This window comes from Thalassophryne amazonica, chromosome 18 (assembly GCF_902500255.1).
Source record: "Thalassophryne amazonica chromosome 18, fThaAma1.1, whole genome shotgun sequence".
Classification (NCBI taxonomy): Eukaryota; Metazoa; Chordata; class Actinopteri; order Batrachoidiformes; family Batrachoididae; genus Thalassophryne; species Thalassophryne amazonica.
This window is the reverse complement of record NC_047120.1, coordinates 16,953,241-16,977,309: the sequence shown is the minus strand read 5'-3', so window position 1 is coordinate 16,977,309 and position 24,069 is coordinate 16,953,241. Positions and strand designations below refer to the sequence as shown.

The window sequence follows — 24,069 nt, the reverse complement described above, 5'->3', positions numbered from 1 at the left end:
GACAGATGCAGGACAAACACATAATACATACATAAAATAAAAATCACAGAATGAAGGTACAGAGAGTGAGCCTTTTTTTTGGTGAGCTGCCGAGGTCCATAGACAGAGGTGGGCATGTCCCCCTGTGACCTGCAACTGTTCAGATATCTGTGCTCTCAAGTCACAGCTGGGGAACCCCTGCGGTGCCTTGTAGGATACGACCTCACATAACTGTACTGTGAGGTGCGGACGTCGGCATGCTGTCCTCACGTGGAAATGAATTAAAACACATATTGCTTCAGATGACCGCTGTGTCAGCGCACCACAGTGCTTGTGAATATCGTGTCATGCTGAAAATCATTGCGAGGCGCATGTCACTGCGGGATTTCCCCACTGGACACTCCATGTGTTTATGACGGGAGAGTCCAGCTCTTCATGAGATGGAGCTGACTCTTCATGACACTGGAGCTGCCGGCTCTTCATGAGACGAGCGCATTGGGTAATTTGTTTAAAACATGAAAGGGAGAACAGTAATCCATGTCATTTCATTACTTCCTGCTGTACGTGTAGGCAGAGGCTAAATCCTCTCTTTATACCAGGAATTAAGTATTATAAATTGTGGTGTTTTATTAATTTTTTGCTCCGCTGTTGTGTGCGCAACTTTCCACATGCTCACACACTCATGCGTGTGAACACGAGCGAGCATGAAACGGTTGCCGCGGTATCGTGCAAGCCTGTCCAACCGTGTGTTCCTCCCGACAGTAGGTGGAATGTTTCGTGGTTCCCCATTTTGTTTTTGGTTCGCAGATTTTTTTTCTGGTGTGTGAAAGGGCCCGAAAATGTGTGAGTAGATCTGAACATGTGCAGACAAATGTGTAAATGCATGCGCAGATCTGTACATCTGTAAACATATCTGTAAATGTGCAAACAAATCTCTAAATGTGCAAACAAAATTGTAAATGTGGGCACGGATCTCTAAATGCGCAAACAAATCTGTAAATGTGCAAACAAATCTCTAAATGTGCAAATAAATCTGTAAATGTGGGCACAAATCTCTAAATGTGCAAACAAATCTGTAAATGTGGGCGCGGATCTGTAAATGTGCAAACAAATCTGTAAATGTGCAAACAAATCTGTAAATGTGTGCATAGACATTAGGGCTACAGCTATTGATTATTTTAGTAATTGAGTATTCGATCAATTATTCTGGTAATTCATTGAGTAATCATATAAAAAGTACTTTTGTGTGTTTAAAAAACATCAACAGTCCAGGGTTCTCCCTAAGTGCGAAGTTTGGTCAAATACGGCGAAACAGTGTGAAACCGTTTGAATTAGCGCACCACGAAACATTGCGTTGATGGGCAAGCGCGCACGCGACAGTATCTTTCAAGCAGGAACAGTGCGAGGTGCACCACATCGTGCCGCTTATGTGGAATAAATAAAAAATAAAAACTAGCTGGTACCTGTGGGACCACATTGCGCCGCTTATGTGGGATAAATAAAAAAAAAAAAAAAGAAAAGAAAAACATACCACTCTCGGGACTCAAACCCACACCTAGCAAATGCTCTGATTGCCCTTCAGAGACGTTACCACTGAGCTACAGAGCAGTCCTTTGAAAGCTGCGGGAATCTGCGTCATATCAGGAACGACATGGAAGTATTATAAAAAAAATTAAAATCACACACCATATAAAACACCACATTTATCAAACGAGCAATACAAATATGATCCGTTTGTTCCTCTGGTGATGACCCATGGTTACAGACATACAGTCATGAAATAACATGAATGAGAAGCAGCGTCCAGTTGCCCTGCGCCCATGTTCTGCCTGACATACGTGTCTTGTGGATGGCGCACCGCAGCACAGACCCCTTGTCATGTGGAGTAGAGCCCACGTGGGTGACGTGACAGTCAGATCGTCTGCTGCGTGTTCTGATCTGACAGTCTGTTTCAACCTGGGGGGGGCTGTGATTGTCTGCTCCATGCGTGTGCTCCCTCGCTGCAGCTTGCCGCCACAGCGATATATGTTTTTATTTATGTCCACGTAAGTACAGCAATCAGACACACGTGCCTCACAGTGGACAGTTGTTAGTCCATGTCTGTCCGAACACAGTAGGTGTGTCTCACTCGTGGGGAACTTAGAAAAATTTCATTGCGAGTATGACAGTGATTGTCTGCAGTCTGTTGTCGTGCCAAGAGTGCGACTGGCCACACATTTTCTAAATGCCTAGTGAGCGGTGTTAGATGTTCATGTGTGTCACCTGGAATTTGGCTGACACCTGCCGTAAGAGGGTGTGATGTGTTCGCACAGCGCACACTCTGTCTTTCAGGTGGTTGTGTGCGCACATAATTGTAGCAACAGGTGTATGGGGCTTTGGAGGCAGGTACGATTCTACGCGTTTTGCATACAGTTCCTTCTTCATGCACACTTCGACCAAACCTCGCACTATGTGTGAAGGGGCCCTAAGCAATGTCACAATGTCGCTGTGCCACCACGCAGATTCTCAAATTTAGTGTATCCCTTTCTGTTTTCCTGGGTAATTATTTTTTCACGTCTTTACGAAATTTGACACCGGACTGTAAGCACAGGCGGTCGGTGTAATCCTCAGTCAGTCAGACTGCATGTGAACGTGAGCACAGCATGTGAAAAACTGCTCTGGAGTCCAGCTTTTCCAAAAAAGCCACACTGATAATCTCGCTCTGCACCCTGTCAATGAAAACTTGACTTAAAGTGCACGTAGAGCAGAGTGCAACAGAGGAGTGTTAGAGGACAAGTTGGGACATGTCCAGCTCTCCACAAGTTCTTTTATACTTACTTGACTGGTAAGCACTGAAAGCCAAGATAGACATGTCCCAACTTGTCCTCTAATACTCCGAAATGGAGGTGTTCCTTTGTCTCACTTCATCAGCGAATCGGTCGTGATGCGCAAAGCCTCCGCGCGGCTTTCCATGACAAAATCTCTTGTTAAAAGTGAAATCTGCCGGAAAATGGCTGATGTCCAGGTCTTGTGATAACCAGAGAAAGAGCACACGACGGTCTCGTATCCACAGAGCCATCAGCTTAGAAATGATCCAGTGGTTTGTGTCGCAGCTCGCAGCGCGGCGCACCGACCGTCCTTAAAGAGGTCCTTAAAGCTGTAGTTAAAGTCCTTATTCTCTGTGAAGCCCGTAAAATTTTAACTGAAAGCCAGATAAATTTTTCGAATGGTTTGTAGGTGCCAGTCTCTAACAGCTTCTGAAAAAATTCTGATGGAAAAAGTCCTTTTCATTCCGCCATTTCCAGACAATGAAAATCCGACGAGGGGGCGGGACCACTCCTTCCACAAGACATGCTCACAGGCGAATGACGTCACCAACAGGCGTGGAAAAACTCACGCATGCGCACGAGGGTTCAAGCATGTCTGACGTAAAAACATATGAATGAAATCCATATAGTTTTTGAAAAAAATAAAAAGGTACGATACTTTATGGACAGACTTCGTATCTAAAGGTGATTAGATTTTAGAGTATTGTGGTGAAACGGCAAAGGTGAAGGTCAAGGAAAACATGGTCTGAAAAAAACACCTTTTTTGTGTACTATAGATTTGCTTTGTATGAGGATGTGCAGAGTGCGCATCAGTCCTCTGCTGCCTTTCATTCACACTTTGGTTGTTCGTTTGTCAGTGTGGCTGCTCTGGTTGCTCTTGAGAAGGCAGTTTATTCTGCATAGAATTTGAAAATTGTTGTATTTCTCCAAAGACAGTAAAAGGTATACTCATAATGGCGACATTACCAACGAGTCTGCAGTTATAACGGGCGTTCGAGCTGCTTATATTTCTGAAAACACTTGTTTGAATTGCACCATGTGCACCAATTAACACCTCAGCAACAACTGTGCAGACTTGCAGCAAACTGACAGTTTATTTAGAATGTGTAAGTTGGAAGGAAAAAGCTCCCTGAGGTAACGTCATACTTGAACACATATACATTTTTTCTGTCTTTGTTAACAGTTGAAAAGCCACAGTAATCTGAGAATGGCAACTCTCTGGTTTCTTTGTGATCAGTGTTGTTTTTGCACCGTCTTGCGGCCCCGGTAAGACGCGTTTGGAGTGGATCTGTGGATCAGCCGTCTGGCTCGCTGTGTGCCATTTAGGAAGTGCAGCGGGCATGAGTGACGACATGATTCCCAAAGGAGCCTCTGACAGCTGTAAGCTGAAGGAGCGGCTATCTTTGGTGCTGTGGAGTATCTAATAATCCGCTGGAGCGTCTGCGGGACAGTTGGAGTGATTTATCTCTGTCTTCCTGTCATTGCGTCAGCAGTCGCGGCTCCCTCCCTCCCTCCCTGTGACTGATCTGTCTTCCGCAGGGTCTGTGGAATTCCATTGAAGAACTCTTGGGATTTTTGGAATTCCAGGCGGACTGTTTGTGTGGGAGTGCGAGAGGCAGCTTTGTGCCCTGTCATGCAAAGCTCATTATCACTCGGGCTGACCAGCACCAACCCGCCTGCCTGTGCGCTGAAGCTTTTTGCTCAGCACTTGACTCCATGTCTGAACAGAAATCACCCTGTCAGCATTAATAGTTTTTCCTTAGAAGTTTGTTTCCTTCTGCTCTCGTCACTGGCACCGCCTCACGCGAAGCAGAGAGGCCTCTCAGCTTGTAGCAGTAGTCAGTTATCGCCACCGATGAAGGAAATGAAAATGAAACGATAGCTGTGTTTGTTCCAGAGAAGCCAGCAACTTGGCTTCCTGTCCAAGTTCTTGTTAAATGCAGTGGGGACAAGGAGTGTCCCAGCGCAGGCTCCCTCTGGCGTTTCGCCACATGTTTTCAGCATGTGCTGCAAATCACTGAGAATATGGACTGCTGCTTTCAGTTACCCCACACTACCTGCCACAGTAGAAATGGTGAATGCTGAGCTCAGCAATAACAGAGGAACTGTTATGCATTTGAGTTGTTTGATAACCTGGAATGGGTCTGAACTTTGATTTGCACAGCACATCCAGTTTTTCTAAACCAGGTGTTTAACCATCACAGCCCTGCATTCCAGTGCCAGATTGTTTCCTGCCTGCCCTCTCATGTTCATTCCTTGTGTTTGTTCTCCAGTTGCCGACCCTCACTGTCTCTTTGTGTTTTTCGAGCTTTGCTTGCCACTTCCTGACTCATCTGCTTGGTGTGATTAATACCAGTGCTTTGGCCCACTGTCTGTGGAGCTAGACATGTTTTCTGTTGCCCTTAAAGAAACTGTTGCCCTCTTGATTTCTTTTCTCTGTACCAACCAACTGCCTGCTTCCACCTGGACCATATTTGTCTTTGGACTGCTCACTGTGTGTGTTTTACTGTGCTAACTGCTTTAGCTGAAAATAAAGACTGTTTTGACTATTCAAAGAGGGTTATCTGTTCAGGGGTTTTCTAACATTTCAGTGGATGGAGCAGTATTTGAAATATTGTATTGCTTGTTGTAATATCCAGTGCATGAGTCTGTTCATGCACAGTGTGTCTTCAGCACATAGCTGTGATGTCCCACACCGACCCCAATGTGTGTGTCTGTGTTACACACAGAGACATTTAGTCTCAAAATCTCAACATTTACATTTTTTTTTTTTACATTTTCAGCTACTAGTGCAGTATTCTGTCAAGCGCAATAAGGAAACGCCGGGGTTTCAAACTATTAGTAGTTGCTAAATTTACTTTTGACCTTGATGAATCACATTGAGTGTGCAAACATCATATTTGTACATTTCTTCCCAGAATTTTGTGTATTCTGGTGGACAAACCCCAAACTCATATGCATGAATGCAAAGACGCCAGTTTGACAGATGCTTATTTGCTTGCTGTTGCTCAGCATGCTGGTGTATTTGCGAGTGTAATGGTGTTTGTGCATTTTCCAGGAAGAGTATGTTCAGAATGTGGTGGAGGTTAAACAAGTGTCTGACAGGGTGATGAGTGTGAAGTTGGAAATTGAAGGGGTGATGATGAATATCATTAGTGCATATGCCCCACAGGTAGGTTGCAAGATGAAGGACAAAGAAGATTTCTGGAGTGAGTTCGATGTGGTGGTGGAGAGTGTGCCCAAGCATGAAAGAGTGGTGATAGGAGCCGACTTCAGTGGGCATGTTGGTGAAGGGAACAGAGGTGATGAGGAAGTAATGGGTAGATATGGTATCAAGGATAGGAATGTGGAAGGACAGATGGTAGTTGATTTTGCAAAAAGGATGGAAATGGCTGTGGTGAATACCTACTTAAGAAAAGGGAGGAGCACAGGGTGACATATAAGAGTGGAGGAAAGTGCACACAGGTGGACTACATTCTGTGTAGGAGATGCAAGCTAAAAGAAATCCCAGACTGTAAGGTCGTGGCAGGAGAGAGTGTAGTTAGACAGCATAGGATGGTGTTTTGTATGATGACTTTAGAGGTAAAGAAAAAGAAGAGAGTGAAAGCTCAACAAAGGATCACATGGTGGAAGCTGAAGACTGTTGTGTGAAATTTAGTGAGCAGGTGAGAGAAGCACTGAATGGAGGGGACAACTGGAAAAGTACTGCAGATGTGGTGAGGGAGACAGCTAGGACAGTACTGGATGTGACATCTGGACAGTGGAAGGAAGACAAGGAGACTTGGTGGTGGAACGAAGTGGTCCAGGAAAGCATAAGGAGAAAGAGGTTGGTGAAAAGGTTTTGTGATAGTCGGAGAGATGAAGAAAGTAGTACAAGGAGATGCAGTGTAAGGTGACAAGAGAAGTGGTAAAAGCTAAGGAAAAGGCATATTGCGAGCTATACAAAAAGTTGAATAGTAAGGAAGGAGAAAAGGACTTGTACCTATTGGACAGACAACAGGACACAGCTGGAAAGGATGTGCAGCAGGTTAGGGTGGTAAAAGATGCACATGGTAATGTGCTGAAAAGCGAGGAGACTATGTTGAGAAGGTGGAGGGAATATTTTGAGGTGCTGATGAATGAAGAAAATGAGAGAGAAGAGGCTGGATGATGTGGTGAGAGTGCAGGCAGGGTGGAGTGGGTGGAGAAAGGTGTCAGGAGTGATTAGTGACCGAATAATATCACCAAGAGTGAAGGGGAAAGTTTACAAGACAGTAGTGAGCCCAGCTATGTTGTACGGCTTAGAGACGGTGGTACTAACAAAAAGACAGGAGGCAGAGCTGAAGATGTTACAATTTTCTTTGGGAGTGACAAGAATGGACAGGACCAGCTGAATGCTGTTTCTGAACTCTCTATTCAGCAACAAGTGACTCGGCGAGATAAATTTGTATCAGACCATGATTCAGCAAGGTTGTTCACCTTTTTAGCGAAAAACAGTTCAAATGTTTTCTGTTTCTTGTCATCATAACGTCATAGCATCAAATTCAAGATTATACAGTACAAGTTCAAATAAATAAATAGAAACTTAAATAAATAGAAACTGTCACCCTGAGGGTGACGGATAGCTTGCCAAAAATTGAACAAGAAAGACTTCCACAAGGAACGACAACCACTAATTAACGGGGACCAATGGGGCAAGGCCATTTACCATATTCGTGTGAAATTTGGAGGCAAAAAAGTCCAAATTGTGACTAGCAAAGGTTTTATCTGTGATTTTAGTGTTTAACCTTCCTTTGACCTTGACCATTGACTTTAACCTTTTGTGTGCTGGAAGGTATCCCCATAGGACTGCTACATGTGAACTTACAAGAGTCTGCAATGATGATTTGCACTCTTTTTCACACCCTCAAAAAATAAAAATATTGCAAGTTTTTCCATCATGACATCACCAAATGACATCATGACTTAAATTGTTTGATATATTTATGAATCCTGTCATCAAGCCCTTTAATTTGGTGTATGACATATGACATGTTTCACTGTAATGTGAAGTTTGACCTAATTTAGGTCACCTTTGACCTCAAGCGAACCCCTGAAGGTCAGGATCGATTGTTCATCCCAGGTAAAGCTTATGGCCAAGGCCTTTCACTATATTCATGCCAAATTTGGAGGGAAAATTAAAAAAAAAAAATTGCGACCAGGAAAGTTGTTTTGTTGAATTTAGTGTTTGACCTTCCTGTGAGCTTTGACCTTAAGCTTGATCCTTTTGTGTGCTGAAAGGTGTCTTGCTAGGGTTGCTATATGTGAAGTTGCACATAACACAGTAAAACAAAAAAAAAAAACACATAACACAATAAAACTAATGATAAAACAAGGAAAACAAATGGTTTTTCAGTCTCGATTTAAAAGTCTCCACATTATCCGACTGGCGTATATGTGCCAGGAGAGCATTTCACAGAGCTGGGGCACGATAGCAGAAAGCTCTGTGACCGGCAGACTTTTTATTCACTCTGTGAGAGATGGAGATGACATTATGACAATATTGTATTAAAAAAATGACAAAATGCCAATATTGAGCATGATTTATCATTCCATCGCCGTATCCATCAGATATACAGTTCTCACAAGAGCCTCCCTAGAATGGGGGCTAAGCCACCTTGACACTTGCAAGACTTTGATCCCCGCCCTGGCACGCCATCTTACGTGCCAGTGAGCAAACCCATCGTAAACTGTGCGAGGCCCTGCAAGGCAGTGACACGCATTGGCACGCAGTGTTTGCGAATAAGTTGTGCGATTTTATGACTAGTTCACGCAAGTGGCATGAAATTGATGCGCACTGGCATGCACCCTCGCACAGTTTACGACAGGTTTACTTGTTGGCACGCAAGATTGTGTGCCAGTGCGGGGATCAAATTCAGGCAAGTGTCAAGGTGAATTCACTGCAACAACACAGGCCCCTCAGTCACATTCCATCAGTTAACCCTCTGGGGCCGATGCCTTCATATACGACGGCTAAGACCAAGCTTTACTAAATTATAAATAACTTGTTAATAATATGAGATACAAACGTACTTTTTTTGCTGAAAAGTTAACTCCGCGGACTTTCGAGCCAGCCATCAGCCATCTTTGTACTCCTCATAGAAGCTGTGTGATGACGTGCGCAATGTGAGTGTCCAATCAGAATTGGTTTACCGTCACATGGTTTTCCAAAATCCAATCATAGGGCAGATTTACCTCACGTGAAAAGCCAAAGATCGGTTTTGGGAGTGATATGTTACTAGTTGGCCCATTTGAATAGCCCCCTGGGTGCTCCAATGAGTACATCCAGTGTGCCCTGCGCCATTACGCACAGCAATCAGTGAAAGCAGACGGAGAGTCTCTGATGACAATCTCACGTGCTCAAACAAAGAGTGTGTAACTATCAGGATTGCTCCACTAGTTTGCATGTGAATGTTACTGGATAATGGAGCAAGGGGGAGGGCCACTCCTCGCATAGACCATTTTGTATATATTGTTCAAAATGTGCATTTGTGTTTATTGTTTGAACCTTTTTGTTGTACAGTCTTTCACACAAGACCTCAAATTACCTTTATAAACTGTCAAAACCGTTGTTTATTCTAGTTTGCTGTGTGTTTTGAATAAATGTGTGTGGTGTGGAAAATTATTTTCCGCTTTACTTTTTTCTTTCTTATTTTTGATTGTAAACCTTTATTACACTTAACACACAACAAAAGCATATATATTCTGAAAGCATGGGTTGTCCTGAAAAAAAGAGACATAAAACTTGATTGTGGGATGCAGGGAGAGCTGTTAACAACAATAATAAAACATTTATGCCAGGCGAGTGAACTGTCCAAAAAATGCCCTCGGACCCCAGGGGGTTAATGGAAACTGGGTCATTCTGCTTTTCCGTTTTGTTGATATTCTGAAAATATCCCTGAACATTTGTCCATATCTGTAATGAAAACCCAGTTCGTGTCAGTCCAGCACACCACATGGCCAAAATGTGAAAGTAATACTTCTCATCTGAGTCTCCCAGAGTAACCTATTGTTTGACACAAAGTCATTCCAGCAGTGAACCTGTATCCTCTAAAGCAGGGGTGGGCAATTAATTTTTACAAGGGGCCACATAGGGAACCTGAATTATGTCCGAGGGCCACACCATCGATAACTCGGCTGTCTCCATTACAAATTTTACAAATAATTACCTATTTAATAGCTTTTATGGGTAATTTTTATTCCTGTAAAATATGTAAATATTTAAATATACCTAAATAAGCCTCTCTAATGATTTGCAACACACAAGCTTGACATTTTTAATATATGTAATAATAATGACAGACCTCTTGAGGGCCGGACAGAGACATGCAAAGGGCCGCATGTGGCCCCCGGGCCGCAGTTTGCCCAGGTCTGCTCTAAAGAGAGCGGGGTATCGCCCCGGTGATGGACTGACGGGAGCCCTGAGATATACATCTGATGAACGAGTCAATGAAGTCATTGAAAGCCTGGATAATAAGAGCGTCTTGTTGATAAGAATCCCAGTTTTCAGAGTTGTGTGGACATGTTTTGGCACAGGGTTGGCTTCCCCGTATTATTGTTGTCTGTGTAAATGCATGTAGGAGGGGCCCACGGTGACATTTCAACGCAACAAAGCTGCTTTAGAAAGTGCGGAACAGGAGGCAGGCTGCAAGAAGCCACCAGCGGATGGCTACATATCACAGCTGTGTGTGTGTGTGTGTGTGGGTTTGCGTGTTACGACTTCAGGACTGCTTTTTGAATGAAGCCCACATGCTTCATGCCCCCCCCAGTGAGCTTTTCAAATCACTGGCACTGTTTCATGACACACCTTCACCTATAAATAGGTGATGACATCATTGGATGATGCACACTGAACTTCAAGTATGCCGAGAATGATGTATTACCTGCTCAGAATATCACACCTTTGCGCACTTTCAAAAGCTGCAGAACTGGGTGTGGATTTGAGACTATAAACTTGTCAATGCAAATCACTTCTTTGTGATCCGGTGATACATTGGAGGTGGTTCTGTGTGGCCTTGATGTTTGATCAAGAGTTAAATAGTTGTGATGACCTTGACCCGTCACGGTCACAGAAGGTCAAAAGTTGTGACCAACAGAAAAGTGACGCACGATTCATATCTGTGAGTTGTAGAAATTATAGGAGTCTCTTTAATCAGTTCCTCAAAATAGGAGGGGTGGGACTCTAGAGGCATCTTCCAATTACATACGGTTACAGTTCAGAGGGCTGTAATTTGATTATAAAGTAACTGATGATATAAATTTTTTAATACAGGATGTACGGGTGCATCGATCCACTTTTTTACTTTGGAGCCAATCCCGATACCTGAATTTGGATATCTGCCAATACCGATACTATTTCATTACCTGAGCTCTTACTAGGGGAGCTACGACCATGACCTTTGCACCCCCCCCCCCAGGACTAAACCAAACCAACTTTTTTAGTTTCCTTAGATGACCCCAAAACACAATCAGGATGTTCCCAAAAATAAAAACTGGCCTCAAGCCAGTTATCCAAGATCTTGTCCAAGATGGCCACCAAAACAGGATTTTTCACTAAAACACCTTTAAACAACATATAAACAACTTAAATATCACAGAGATTCAATGATAAGGGTCTATTGGCCGCCATTTTGGATGCCATTTTGAATCTGAAACCTATGAATGAATTTAGTTTAGACACAAATGAGTTTGCTGTGACCTGCATTGGTCTTCCCATTGAATCTCTGTGATATTTAAGTTGTTTATATGTTGTTTAATGTTGTTTTAGTAAAAAACCCTGTTTTGGTGGCCATCTTGGACGCCATCTTGGATAACTGGCTTGAGGCCAGTTTTATTTTTGGGAACATCCTGATTGTGTTTTGGGGTCATCTAAGGAACCTAAAAAAGTTGGTTTGGTTTAGTCCTGTGGGGGTGGGGGGGTACAAAGGTAATGGTCGTAACTCCCCTAGTATCTGTTTGCTTTAATACAGGGGTGGGCAATCATGTGCCATGAAGGGCCGAAGCACTGCAGGTTTTCCTTGCTACCAATCACCTCAGCAGGTGATTTCATTAATGTTCAGGTGTTTCAGCAGGTGATTTTATTGACAACCAGGTGGTTATGTTCAAGGGAGAAGCTCATCAGCAACCCACCTGCTGAGGTGATTGGTTGCAAGGAAAACCTGCAGTGTCTCGGCCCTCGTTGCCCACCCCTGCTTTAATATTATTATTAACATTATTGTTGATTTTATGAGGATATTTTGTATCCCCAGTTATACAGCTTCATGATGTTCTTCTATGGATGTTTTTTTGGGGGAGCCTACATGGATACCGATTTCAGGGAGTGAAAAATTCGCAACACTGACTTATCATATCTGCCGATATATAAAAAATGGGACTGATTCATAACATTTCATTATCAAACCCTTATATGACAAAGAAATGTAACTGAGGCTTGATGTTTTAGCATTTAAGCATGGAGTTAACTCTCAACAACTACAAATATAACCAACAGCCAGGCAACATACATCATGCTGCCTTCACTCTGATTGGCATTCATTGTGTCGCTTCACTCAGTAATTGCAAATTTGACTTACTGTCTTTTTTAACCCCACCTATCTGGAGACATATCAGCAACTTGTCTGTTGCCACCATAAAATGCCCACTGTGACTGAAAACGAATGGCAGATGTTTGCTTTGCCTTTGTCTCTTATAGCTAATGCCACCAAGGGGTGATGGGGGTCCCAGGCATATTGAACAGTATTGTAAACGATGCCGCCACAGCATCTTCTACTAGACAAACTACTCAAGGACACCATATCCAACAGTAGGGCTGCAACAAGCGATTATTTGGATCATCGATGAATCTGATGGGGTTTCGACATGATTAATCGATTAATCGGATTAGCACGGAATTTTTTTAAAATGTGCCAGGAAACAATTTATTTCTCCTTCCATCACTTTATTTAACAACAGAACATTATTTGAAATCTTAAAATACTTGAAAATCAACAAATCATCAAATGTCCCTTGGCTGTTGAAATATAAAATAATAAAGAATAAAACAGTTTATAATAAAGAACAAAAATAATTATTTCAAATGGCATTGCTTTAACAAAGTGCTGAGTTGCCATAAAACATTGAAACATATAAATGTTATAAAATATATGGTGAAAAAGAGGTATTTTTGTTGCTGCAAATGAGCAATTAGCATAAACAGTTAACCATAAAACCTAAATCAAAAACTGTAGCATGACTCATTATATGTTCAACATTCTCTGTATAACTTGTAAACTGGTCATTTCACAATGACACACGTGACTCATGTCTCTTTCTCTAAAATTGTATTGTAGCATTATTAGTTATTATTGCTATTATTGTTGTTACTATTATTATTAATATATAAATAAAAATAATTCAAAAAATTATCATTTGTAATACATTTGACTCTTTTACGACAACAAACGGTGAGCCATTAATTATTATAGAGGGTTTTCATGTGACGTATCGGTCACGTCATTTTGTGTCCCGCGGCCGTTCTGGATTATGACGCGTTGGCTGCTGTGATGCGCTACGTGCATTTGGCGAACAATTGCAGAAGCTTCAACGTCGGTGTGAAGAAGCCTCACGGCACCGTGGCGATGAGAGAGATCCATCGCTGCCGGAAATCCACTGCTCCCAGAATTTTATTTTATTTTATTCGACAATAAAATTATATAAGAATACATAAAAATACTGCAGAGGATAACACAAGAACGCTTCCAATATGGATGCTTATTTACATTGTGGTCCTCGAGCACCGAGCTGCTGATCCGCAAGCTGCCCTTCTAGCGCCTGGTGAGAGAAATCGCTCAGGACGTCAAGACGACCTCCGCTTTCAGAGCTCCGCTGTGATGCTCTGCAGGAGGCCGGCGAGGTTGACCTGGTCGGCAGCTTCATAGTTCACAATATCGCAGTGTGACACGGTCGGCCAGTTAGTTACATTAACACTAAACTCACTATCTGGTATAAGATACGGATCCACTGAACCGACTGCTACACATCTATCATGATAAATAGCTTTATCTCGAGGATTTAAAGCCTCGTAATAACCGGACATTCTCTCCATTTTTCTATCACGCGTCAGCCTCCTTGTAATCCAGAATGGAGATGGCACCTGTCCTGCAGTAAATCGGTCACGTGATTGACACCTCTATACAGAAAACAAATACACAAACATGCTGAAATGCCAGCAGCTTAATGCTAACTTTAACATTGAAAATGCCATAGACATACTAACGCGTTAGCATCGGCGTTAGCATAAAATACATCTATCAGCTGTTTCAGAAGACCATAACAGGTCAATTTAACATAAAAAAGGTAAATATTCCTCACAGACATATGCTCTTTGGGGTTTTAGTGGGGAAAAATTAAGATAAAGCAAAATAAAACAAATGAAACCAACGAAGCAGCAACTCAAAGCACTCCTTCATTGGTTCAAGATTCAAAGCAAAGCTCGTTTCATTATATGGAAGAAACAAAACATTTGCGGTAAAACAAAGTTATTTATCAACTAATCGATGACTAAATTAGTTGGCAACTATATTAATAATCGATTTTAATTTGATTAGTTGTTTCAGCTCTATCCAACAGTTTCTAGCCATGATCCAGCACATAGGTGCCTGAGGTTTAAGGACCCCAGTGGCTGGAGAAGATCAAGGGGATGCTCATGCTTCACCTGGTTGTGGCAGGTAGATTGTTGCTTTTGAGAGGTGGTGATGAACCAGTTGTGTACCTGAGTGGTTGCCACCCAGGACCCAAGGCAGTTGTACACTGCGGTATTGTATCACTTCCTGTTCCGGAGCACAGCGGTGTTTTGCTGTATCTGTTAGCTGTTTAATCTGCGCAGTTAGATTGATCTAGTTATCTAGATTACGATTTGTTTCCCAGTGTAATCTTCACGTGCCTTAACTAAAGCACTCCTTCTGCTGAATCACCTCTAAATTATTTACACATTATTCACTTTATGTGTTTTTAGGAATCCGCTAGCTTAGCGCAGCTACTAGCTCTTAGCCGATTTAGCATGGCGGCTTCTCCTGTCTCTCCCGCACTTTTCTGCTCTGGGTGTGAAATGTTTAGTTATTCCTCGGCCTCCTTTAGCGTAATGGTACTTGTAATAAGTGTAGCTTATTCGTAGCTTTGGAGGCCAGGCTGGGCGAATTGGAGACTCGGCTCCGCACCGTGGAAAATTCTACAGCTAGCCAGGCCCCTGTAGTCGGTGCGGACCAAGGTAGCTTAGCCGCCGTTAGTTCCCCCCTGGCAGATCCCGAGCAGCCGGGAAAGCAGGCCGACTGGGTGACTGTGAGGAGGAAGCGTAGTTCTAAACAGAAGCCCCGTGTACACCGCCAACCCGTTCACATTTCTAACCGTTTTTCCCCACTCGGCGACACACCCGCCGAGGAACAAACTCTGGTTATTGGCGACTCTGTTTTGAGAAATGTGAAGTTAGCGACACCAGCAACCATAGTCAATTGTCCTTCCGGGGGCCAGAGCAGGCGACATTGAAGGAAATTTGAAACTGCTGGCTAAGGCTAAGCGTAAATTTGGTAAGATTGTAATTCACGTCGGCAGTAATGACACCCGGTTACACCAATCGGAGGTCACTAAAATTAACATTGAATCGGTGTGTAACTTTGCAAAAACAATGTCGGACTCTGTAGTTTCTCTGGGTCCCCTCCCCAATCGGACCGGGAGTGACATGTTTAGCCGCATGTTCTCCTTCAATTGCTGGCTGTCTGAGTGGTGTCCAAAAAATGAGGTGGGCTTCATAGATAATTGGCAAAGCTTCTGGGGAAAACCTGGTCTTGTTAGGAGAGACGGCATCCATCCCACTTGGATGGAGCAGCTCTCATTCTAGAAATCTGGCCAATTTTCTTAAATCCTCCAAACCGTGACTATCCAGGGTTGGGACCAGGAAGCAGAGTTGTAGTCTTACACACCTCTCTGCAGCTTCTCTCCCCCTGCCATCCCCTCATTACCCCATCCCCGTAGAGACTGTGTCTGCTCCCAGACCACCAATAACCAGCAAAAATCTATTTAAGCATAAAAATTCAAAAAGAAAAAATAATATAGCACCTTCAACTGCACCACAGACTAAAACAGTTAAATGTGGTCTATTAAACATTAGGTCTCTCTCTTCTAAGTCCCTGTTGGTAAATGATATAATAATTGATCAACATATTGATTTATTCTGCCTTACAGAAACCTGGTTACAGCAGGATGAATATGTTAGTTTAAATGAGTCAACACCCCCGAGTCACACTAACTGTCAGAATGCTCGTAGCACGGGCCGAGGCAGAGGATTAGCAGCAATCTTCCATTCCAGCTTATTAATTAATCAAAAACCCAGACAGAGCTTTAATTCATTTGAAAGCTTGACTCTTAGTCTTGTCCATCCAAATTGGAAGTCCCAAAAACCAGTTTTATTTGTTATTATCTATCGTCCACCTGGTCGTTACTGTGAGTTTCTCTGTGAATTTTCAGACCTTTTGTCTGACTTAGTGCTTAGCTCAGATAAGATAATTATAGTGGGCGATTTTAACATCCACACAGATGCTGAGAATGACAGCCTCAACACTACATTTAATCTATTATTAGACTCTATTGGCTTTGCTCAAAATGTAAATGAGTCCACCCACCACTTTAATCATATCTTAGATCTTGTTCTGACTTATGGTATGGAAATAGAAGACTTAACAGTATTCCCTGAAAACTCCCTTCTGTCTGATAATTTCTTAATAACATTTACATTTACTCTGATGGACTACCCAGCAGTGGGGAATAAGTTTCATTACACTAGAAGTCTTTCAGAAAGCGCTGTAACTAGGTTTAAGGATATGTTTCCTTCTTTATGTTCTCTAATGCCATATAACAACACAGTGCAGAGTAGCTACCTAAACTCTGTAAGTGAGATAGAGTATCTCGTCAATAGTTTTACATCCTCATTGAAGACAACTTTGGATGCTGTAGCTCCTCTGAAAAGAGAGCTTTAAATCAGAAGTGCCTGAGTCCGTGGTATAACTCACAAACTCGTAGCTTAAAGCAGATAACCCGTAAGTTGGAGAGGAAATGGCGTCTCACTAATTTAGATGATCTTCACTTAGCTTGGAAAAAGAGTCTGTTGCTCTATAAAAAAGTCCTCCGTAAAGCTAGGACATCTTTCTACTCATCACTAATTGAAGAAAATAAGAACAACCCCAGGTTTCTTTTCAGCACTGTAGCCAGGCTGACAAAGAGTCAGAGCTCTATTGAGCTGAGTATTCCATTAACTTTAACTAGTAATGACTTAATGACTTTCTTTGCTAACAAAATTTTAACTATTAGAGAAAAAAATTACTCATAACCATCCCAAAGATGTATCGTTATCTTTGGCTGCTTTCAGTAATGCTGGTATTTGGTTAGACTCTTTCTCTCCGATTGTTCTGTCTGAGTTATTTTCATTAGTTACTTCATCCAAACCATCAACATGTTTATTAGACCCCATTCCTACCAGGCTGCTCAAGGAAGCCCTACCATTATTTAATGCTTCGATCTTAAATATGATCAATCTATCTTTGTTGGTTGGCTATGTACCACAGGCTTTTAAGGTGGCAGTAATTAAACCATTACTTAAAAAGCCATCACTTGACCCAGCTATCTTAGCTAATTATAGGCCAATCTCCAACCTTCCTTTCTCTCAAAAATTCTTGGAAAGGGTTAGTTGTAAAAACAGCTAACTGATCATCTGAGAGGAATGGTCTATTTGAAGAGTTTCAGTCAGGTTTTAGAATTCATCATAGTACAGAAACAGCATTAGTGAAGGTTACAAATGATCTTCTTATGGCCCTCGGACAGTGGACTCCATCTCTGTGCTTGTTCTGTTAGACCTCAGTGCTGCTTTGATACTGTTGACCATAAAATTTTATTACAGAGATTAGAGCATGCCATAGGTATTAATGGCACTGCGCTGCGGTGGTTTGAATCATATTTGTCTAATAGCTTACAATTTGTTCATGTAAATGGGGAATCTTCTTCACAGACTAAAGTTAATTATGGAGTTCCACAAGGTTCTGTGCTAGGACCAATTTTATTCACTTTATACATGCTTCCCCTTAGGCAGTATATTAGACGGTATTGTTTAAATTTTCATTGTTACGCAGATGATACCCAGCTTTATCTATCCATGAAGCCAGAGGACACACACCAATTAGCTAAACTGCAGGATTGTCTTACAGACATAAAGACATGGATGACCTCTAATTTCCTGCTTTTAAACTCAGATAAAACTGAAGTTATTGTACTTGGCCCCACAAATCTTAGAAATATGGTGTCTAATCAGATCCTTACTCTGGATGGCATTACCCTGACCTCTAGTACTACTGTGAGAAATCTTGGAGTCATTTTTGATCAGGATATGTCATTTAATATGCATATTAACAAATATGTAGGACTGCTTTTTTGCATTTACGCAATATCTCTAAAATTAGAAAGGTCTTGTCTCAGAGTGATGCTGAAAAACTAATTCATGCATTTATTTCCTCTAGGCTGGACTATTGTAATTCATTATTATCAGGTTGTCCTAAAAGTTCCCTAAAAAGCCTTCAGTTAATTCAAAATGCTGCAGCTAGAGTACTAACGGGGACTAGAAGGAGAGCATATCTCACCCATATTGGCCTCTCTTCATTGGCTTCCTGTTAATTCTAGAATAGAATTTAAAATTCTTCTTCTTACTTATAAGGTTTTGAATAATCAGGTCCCATGTTATCTTAGGGACCTCGTAGTACCATATCACCCCAATAGAGCGCTTCGCTCTCAGACTGCAGGCTTACTTGTAGTTCCTAGGGTTTGTAAGAGTAGAATGGGAGGCAGAGCCTTCAGCTTTCAGGCTCCTCTCCTGTGGAACCAGCTCCCAATTCAGATCAGGGAGACAGACACCCTCTCTACTTTTAAGATTAGGCTTAAAACTTTCCTTTTTGGTAAAGCTTATAGTTAGGGCTGGATCATGTGACCCTGAACCATCCCTTAGTTATGCTGCTATAGACGTAGACTGCTGGGGGGTTCCCACGATGCACTGTTTCTTTCTCTTTTGCTCTGTATGCACCACTCTGCATTTAATCATTAGTGATCGATCTCTGCTCCCCTCCACAGCATGTCTTTTTCCTGGTTCTCTCCCTCAGCCCCAACCAGTCCCAGCAGAAGCCTGCCCCTCCCTGAGCCTGGTTCTGCTGGAGGTTTCTTCCTGTTAAAAGGGAATTTTCCTTCCCACTGTAGCCAAGTGCTTGCTCACAGGGGGTCGTTTTGACCGTTGGGGTTTTACATAATTATTGTATGGCCTTGCCTTGCAGTATAAGGCACCTTGGGGCAACTGTTTGTTGTGATTTGGCGCTATATAAAAAAAAAAATTGATTGATTGATTGTCTGGTGTCATGGATGTGGTAAATCCCTACACCAGTGCATGCTACCCGGACTTGACTTGATCCATAAATGTTGGACCAACTTTTTGACTTTGGCCTGTGACCTTGACTTTAAATTCATCAAAAATCAAAATCAAATCACTTTGTTCTGGGTCAACCCTCATTTATTCCACCGAATCAAATTAAATAGTTACACATACTTTCATGGAAGAAAGGTAAATGATAAAAGTTTAGCTCTATAAAGGGTAGAGTTAAGCTTCTGTTTATGTCCCAATCCTGGCATTCTGTGCTTACTGCTGATTTTAGAAGCCTGTGATGCAAAATAAATAAATAAATAACTGAATCAATAAAAATAAATAGACTTAAAAAGACTTTAATGTTTTGCCTATCTATTGGCCTTAAATAGTTTAGGAAGTAATATCGGTGTTGCCGACTGAAGGGTGCCCCCTAAAAATCGGTCCCCCCTAAAAATCGGTCCGCCCTGCCTTCACTGCGCATGCGTCATTTTGGAGCGTCAGCAGTGATTGATTCTCACCTGTGGTCTTTCTGTGTGGAGTTTGTATGTTCTCCCTGTGTTTGTGTGGGTTCCCTTCGATTGCTTCGCCTTTCTCCCACATCCAAAGACATGCAGGTTAAGTGGATTGGAAACTTTAAATTGTTTGTCTTTGTGTACAGTAGTGTTCAGAATAATAGTAGTGCTATGTGACTAAAAAGATTAATCCAGGTTTTGAGTATATTTCTTATTGTTACATGGGAAACAAGGTACCAGTAGATTCAATAGATTCTCACAAATCCAACAAGACCAAGCGTTCATGATATGCACACTCTTAAGGCTATGAAATTGGGCTATTAGTAAAAAAAGTAGAAAAGGGGGTGTTCACAATAATAGTATGTGGCATTCAGTCAGTGAGTTTGTCAATTTTGTGGAACAAACAGGTGTGAATCAGGTGTCCCCTATTTAAGGATGAAGCCAGCACCTGTTGAACATGGTTTTCTCTTTAAAAGCCTAAAGAAAATGGGACGTTCAAGACATTGTTCAGAAGAACAGCGTAGTTTGATTAAAAAGTTGATTGGAGAGGGAAAACGTATACGCAGGTGCAAAAAATTATAGGCTGTTCATCTACAATGATAACCAATGCTTTAAAATGGACAAAACCCAGAGACGTGTGGAAGAAAACTGAAAACAACCAACAAAATGGATAGAAGCTTAACCAGAATGGCAAAGGCTCACCCATTGATCAGCTCCAGGATGATCAAAGCAGTCTGGAGTTACCTGTTTGCTGTGACAGTTAGAAGACGCCTGTGTGAAGCTAATTTATTTGTAAGAATCCCCCGCAAAGTCCCTCTGTTAAATAAAACACGTGCAGAAGAGGTTACAATTGCCAAAGAACACATCAACTGGCCTAAAGAGAAATGGAGGAATATTTTGTGGACTGATGAGAGTAAAATTGTTCTTTGGGTCCAAGGGCCACAGACAGTTTGTGAGACGACCCCCAAACTCTGAATTCAAGTCACAGTTCACAGTGAAGCATGGTGTTGCAAGCATCATGATATGGGCATGTTTCTCCTACTATGGTGTTGGGCCTATATATCATATACCAGGTATCATGGATCAGTTTGGATATGTCAAAATACTTGAAGAGGTCATGTTGCCTTATGATGAAGAGCATGCCCTTGAAATGGTGTTTCAACAAGACAAAGACCTAGTAAATGAGCAAAATCTTGGTTCCAAACCAACAAAATAATGCCTCACAGATGTGAAGAAATCATGAAAAACTGTGGTTACAACTAAATACTAGTTTAGTGATTCACAGGATTGCTAAAAAAAGCAGTTTGAACATAATAGTTTTGAGTTTGTAGCGTCAGCACAGATGCTACTGTTATTGTGAACACCCCCTTTTCTACTTTTTTTTTACTAATAGCCCAATTTCATAGCCTTAAGAGTGCATATCATGAATGCTTGGTCTTGTTGGATTTGTGAGAATCTACTGGTACCTTGTTTCCATGTACAATAAGAAATATACTCAACACCTGGATTAATCTTTTTAGTCACATAGCACTACTATTATTCTGAACATACTGTATGTGTCCCCGTGCATACGTCATTTTGGTGCATCAGTAGCAATTCACTGAGTATCGCCTCGTTTTCTGCTTAAAACTGACTTTAGAATTGGTTAATAATCACATTATTCCTTTGATTGCTTTGGGTGTAGAGAGGCAGACTCAGGAGTCAGACTCAGACGTGCTGCTGCGGCGCTGTGATCGCTTTCTGCGTCTTTTATGATGAAATAATGCTGAATTTATGTGGAAATGATTATTGTACAAAAGCTTCAGATATCTGTCGCTGAGATAGATGATGACTGGAGTGCAGTTGAAGCAGAACAAGGATAATCGTTGAACCGTGGCTGATGACACATGTGCAGTGAAGGCAGGGTGGACTGATTTTTAGGGGGGACCATTCGATCGGCTGCACTGGGAATCAGAGTTTTTTTTAAACATTAGTTTAAGCTATTTGAAGTTATACGTTTGTGAATAATTAGGGATGTGGTCACTATAAAATGTGAGCTGTGAGTTGGCAAGACGAGCCTTCTTCCTGTTCAGAGTCGCCTTGATGTCCTTGTCACCCAAGGTTTTGTTATGGGGTAGCTGCGCACAGTCTTGGTTGGGATGGTGTTGATATAATCCATTTTGCGATCCGTAATGCATTTGATGTCCTCCCCCTGAACATCACAGAGCACACCCCAGTCAGTCACCTCAAAACATCCATGAAGACGGTCTTCTGCCTCTGGTGATCACTGGTTGCCGTCGAACTGCAGGGATGTAAAGTGGCTCTAAGTAGACCAGGTATGCCAAGAATTAATTCTATGCCCCCAAAGGGTATGACCCTGTTTGCTTCCTTACATAACTACAGCAGATCTATACTCTTATTGTCTCTTGTTTAACAATCAACAAACTCCTTGAAGGTGGGAAGGAATGATGAAAGGGTAACATGTTCAAAATCCCCAGAGATGGGATGCTGTGATGGCGTGATGTAATCACGCCTGGAAAGGTCAACCACACATCTGAGAGTAAAGGATTTAGCTCAAGAGAAGACCTGATGTCCACTGTGAACCAGCTGGTGGTCCTGAGAATGCTTATAGGGCTGCAAATAGGCTGAACATTTTGGGCAACTTTCATGAGAGGTTAAGCTTGGGAATTTTGGAAAATTTGAACAATTTGCAGTGTTCCACGTTGGAACCTTTGTATGGAAATTAACAAGAATATTTGCTGTGGCGACCTAGAGTGCAAGCAAGGGAGCAGCCGAAGGGACTTACTTACTATATGGAATTTACTGGAAATTTTTGGGCATTTTTACAAACCTGTTTATCTGTCAAAGGTTTGGAGACATTTTCCCATTCAGCTGAACGGGAACTTTTGACGCGTAGTGTACAAATATAAACATAACTAGAGCATCACGCTCATAAATCACAAAACTCCGCCAACACTAGTATCCAATTCCACAATTTTGACCTTGGAAAGGTCTGATATATGGTCAAAGTCCTGTTCGAAGTGGCTTTTCATATACTAAAATGTAATACAATATAGATCAAAGGGCTTTTCAATGTTAAAATCAAATATCAATTACATCTGCAATACGGATCAGATGCAGATCAAATGTGGTCTGTTCATTGAGCGTGCCAGCTTGCACCTCAATGTCACAAATGAGTGTTTGAGGCAGTTTTGATTGAGATATAATGCAAAATGTACACCAAATGGGCTTTTGAATATCAAATTCCAGTGTCCACAAAATCCATAATCTGGATCAGATCTGGATCAAACTTGTCAGGTGATAGTGAGTGCCAGTTTGCACATCACTTTCAAATATGAGAGTGATTGAGGCACGTTTGGTTAAGACACAGTGTAAAACATACATTAAATGGGCTTTTCATATTAAATTCAAATGTCCACAAAATCCATAATCTGGATCAGATCCAGATCAAACTTTGTCAGGCGATAGTGAGTGACTGCACCACACTTTCAAATATGAGAGTGATTGAGGCATGTTTGATTAAGATACAATGTAAAATACACATTAAATGGGCTTTTCAATATTAAATTGTATGTCCACACAAATCCATAATCTAGATCAGATCCATCAAACTTTTCCAGGTGATAGTGAGTGCCAGTCTGCACCACACTTTCAAATATGAGAGTGATTGAGGCACGTTTGATTAAGATACAATGTAAAACACATTAAATGGGCTTTTCAATATTAAATTGTAATGTCCACAAATCCATAATCTAGATCAGATCCAGATCAAACTTTGTCAGGTGATAGTGAGTGACTGCACCACACTTTCAAATATGAGAGTGATTGAGGCATGTTTGATTAAGATACAATGTAAAATACACATTAAATGGGCTTTTCAATATTAAATTGTAATGTCCACAAAATCCATAATCTAGATCAGATCCAGATCAAACTTTGTCAGGCGATGGTGAGTGCCAGTCTGCACCTCACTTTGAAATATAAGAGTGATCAGGGCATGTTAATTAAGATATATGTAAAATGTACAGGAAAATGGGGCTTTCAATGTTAAATTTAAATGGTCCACAATATCTGTATCAGATCAGAACAGGATCAAACTTTGTCACACGATAAAGGATGGGCAGAGGTTCTTGTTTGTAACAAACAAGAAAGGCTGGGCAGAGGTTATGTTTTGATTTTATTTGTGAATAGACCTGAAACTGATGCTTTTATGGAACAACAGTTAAAAAAGGAAAAAAAAAAAGCTGAAATAAACATATCCCTATTCTAACCCCCCAACAACAAAAACTCCACATTCAAAATGTAAAATGTCGTCTTTGGGCTCATATTC

General features: G+C 41.6%; 1 protein-coding gene and 1 long non-coding RNA gene across 2 annotated transcripts in view; both read left to right on the top strand.

Annotated features, from left to right (window-relative positions):
* The window catches only part of map2k6 (mitogen-activated protein kinase kinase 6), a 250,419-nt gene that overhangs the window by 23,354 nt on the left and 202,996 nt on the right, over positions 1-24,069 (top strand). The window lies entirely within an intron of this gene.
* Positions 3,881-23,048, top strand: LOC117530469. The gene is made up of 3 exons (XR_004566370.1): positions 3,881-3,892; positions 11,308-11,310; positions 22,892-23,048. It is a non-coding gene; the product is annotated as an uncharacterized LOC117530469 (long non-coding RNA).